Source organism: Myotis davidii, unplaced genomic scaffold, assembly GCF_000327345.1.
Source record: "Myotis davidii unplaced genomic scaffold, ASM32734v1 scaffold478, whole genome shotgun sequence".
Taxonomy (NCBI): domain Eukaryota; kingdom Metazoa; phylum Chordata; class Mammalia; order Chiroptera; family Vespertilionidae; genus Myotis; species Myotis davidii.
In genome coordinates, this window is record NW_006289570.1 from 1,757,708 (window position 1) to 1,760,923 (window position 3,216).

General features: G+C 50.1%; 1 long non-coding RNA gene across 1 annotated transcript in view; it reads left to right on the forward strand.

The window, feature by feature from the left end:
* Positions 1-2,455, forward strand: part of LOC107182843 — a 26,111-nt gene extending 23,656 nt beyond the window's left edge. The window contains exon 2 of the long non-coding RNA XR_001513600.1: positions 2,109-2,455. This is a non-coding gene — a long non-coding RNA (uncharacterized LOC107182843). The remainder of the gene's footprint in view (positions 1-2,108) is intronic.
* Positions 2,456-3,216: the final 761 nt, after the last annotated feature.

Genomic DNA, 3,216 nt, shown 5'->3' on the forward strand with positions numbered 1-3,216 from the left:
TTGGGAGCAGAAAAAATAAACCCAGGAAAAATCTCCCAGCCGGCTCTGCAGGAAGGTGACTGGGGGGGTCCCCTCAGAGCCTGTGGGGGTGTCCCTGGCTTTCAGCCTCCTCTGCGTTCCTGACATGGCATTGCTTCTCCTTCTCCTCGGCCAGTTGAGCCACTGCAGGCTCAGCTTGTCTTCTGTACACTTTCCATTTGAAAATAAAAGCATTGTCTCCCTATGCGGTTTCCCGTGTGCCTCCGGTACTTCTGAAGAGCCAGGGCAGGTGGTATAGCCAGACCGAGAATTTTCAGGGAAACCAGAGGCGGAATTGCTTCTTTCCAGGTGATGTGAACACGCTGGATGGGTGGTGGCTGCGTCAAAGTGGATCATTCCCTTGTTAGCATCGGGCCAGAGTGAGACTGGACGGCCTCGGGCTTCCTGCGCGGGACTGCACGGGCCAGACCGGGTTGAAATCACAGGATGGGATGCCGGTTACACGCTCTGCCTGCCTTTCAAAGGCCCAGCGTGGCGTCCTCCTGGGCTATCCTCTTGCTGGGGCATTTCTTTAAAACTCTCTCTGTCTCTTTTAAGATGTCTCCTTTTGTATTTTATTTTTACTCCAAGACAAAAGATTTTCTTCCTCCTCCCTTTTTGATGTAAACCTTCCCCTCAGTGATGTAAACCTTCCCCGCACCAGATGTTCCTGGGAGAGAAATGTGATGCCGGCTTTGGGTGGGGCAGGAGGATGAATAGAATGGAAACTTCCCACATTGTATGCTGATGAATGGAGAGCGCAATTACCGAGGACAGACTTCCTGGTTAATTACGATCAGTGCAGACAGAGGATGGCATCGCAGACACGCGATGACAATGGCTACCATTTACTGCAACAGCCCTGCTTCAGCCTGAGACCGGCACCTGCTGGGTGCTCTACTCGAATGTGCTCTCCTCCCCCCACCCCCCCACCCTGTTCTTCACAGGTTACCTCTGTCTCACCTTTCACTCCTCTGCTTACATGCCTCCTATTCTAAGGGGCTATTTCCTGGCCATTCAAAAGGAACCTGCCTCATTTACTCTCAAATCCCCCTGTTTTATCTTCCTCATAGAACTCAAAGCTCTCTGACATTCTTATTTGTTGAAGGGTTTACTGTGTATCTCTCTCCTGTACATGGTAAGTTCCGGAGAGCAAGGACTTTGTCTAGTTCATTTGTATATTTCCGGTGCCCAGAATAGTGCCTGGCTCATTACAGGCGCTCAAAAGATTTTTTGTTAGAAGGATGGATGAATGGATGGATTGATGGGTAGATGTTTAGATGGATGGAGAGTTTACTATATGCTACGTACACAATCCTAAATGCTTATAGTAATTATCTCGTTTCATCTAAAGGACAGCCTTTCTTTAAAATAGTTTCAGAGAGGTTAAGTCGGTTGTGCAAGGTCACACAGCTGTTAGGAGAGAAACAATTCAAATTCAAGTCTGTCGGGTTTCAAAGTCCACTTGTAACCACTCTGCTACACTGCTTCCCCTGACGCAGAACATTGATCTTGGAAAGGATTTGGGCCCTGGTGTTGCCAGACTTCACTGGACTGTCAGATCTAGAGAGCAAGTGATAGCGTCTGCTGCAGCACCTAGCGCAGAGTTTGGCACCAAGTAGACACTTGATAAATAGTAGGTGCTCAAACAATATTTGTAGATAGATGGAATGGAAGGATGAATGGGGAGGTGGGTGGATGGATGGATGAGTGGATGGATGAGTAGATGGTGGTATAAGGGAGAAGAAGAAACTTGCTCAGTTTTTAATTTTTGTTTTACTTTTGTGCTTGTCCTAGAGAGCCTGGTCACCAGAGAAGGAATCAGAACTCAGCACTCCTATCCCAGTGTTCTCTCTCTCACAAGACCAAACTTCTAAGAATGAAATTCACTGTTTTTCCTATAATCTGGACTGGGCTATGGGATCCTCTCTACAACCCTATGAAATAAAGGCTGTTGTATTCCCTGGTGTCACAGGAATATTATCTATTTGTGTCAGTCACCCCACATGAGAAGTGTTATTTTTGTCCCTTTTTATCAGAAGAGGAAAAAAAGGCCCAGGAAGGTTAAATGGCTTGCCCGTCTTACACAGCAGGGAGAGGCGAGGCCACGCTTTGTCTCCCCTGGACCGATTTTACCTGCACAAGAGCCAACATATACAATAGCCAGAGTTGTGGGCACATCACCTTCTCTGCAGAGACGCTGGGAGTTCCTCCCGGGGAGCTGTGGGTAGCAGAAGGCCACGGGGCACCGGAATCCAGGCCAGAGGTGCCCTGTGGTCATAGAGAGAGTACAAGCCCAAAAGGGAGACCAAGTCGCTTTGTCTCCCTGAACCTCAGTTCCTTCATCTGTAATGAGTATCAAAATTGTGGCGGGGGAAGACTTTCTGCAGAATTCCATTCCTATCATGGGCCTTCTTCTTCAAACAAGCAAACAGACCTCCCAAAAAACTCCTCTTAATATCGGACAAATGGAATGAGTAAATCCCTGCCCATGTATTCAATGGGTTAACGGTTTATGGTGTCACTTCTTCCATATGAGATACCGACCGGCATGCAGGCAATGATCTTCTCGGGGCTAGCAGCCTTTACCTAAAGGATGGACTCGGCTCTGCTGCAGCCTCCTGGTAAGAAGGGGGCGTTGAAGCACCAGAGAACAGCCACCGGACGATAGCACGATAGCATGGGGACAGCCATCACATCCTGGGAAGCGGTGTGTTGACTCAGACTGGAACCTGCTGTGTCCTGCCACTTCCTGGCCAAGTGGCCGCAGCTGGGTGGTGACTCGCCTTGTGACTCACGTGGAGACACCACGCCTCCAGGTCATGACATGGAAATGAGCGGCCAGGCACCCTGTGGACACACACGGTAGATGCCCCTGGCTAAGGGTAGTTTGTTTGGCCTCAGTGTGGAGCTGGCCTGTCTGTGTTTCTCTCCCTCACGCGCATCAGAGAAGAGCCACAGGACCATAGCACGGGGACAGCCATCACATCCTGGGAAGCGGTGTGTTGACTCAGACTGGAACCTGCTGTGTCCTGCCACTTCCTGGCCAAGTGGCCGCAGCTGGGTGGTGACTCGCCTTGTGACTCACGTGGAGACACCACACCTCCCGGTCATGACATGGAAATAAGCGGCCGGGCACCATGTGGACACACACGGTAGATGCCCCTGGCTAACAGTAGTTTTTTTGGCCTCAGTGTG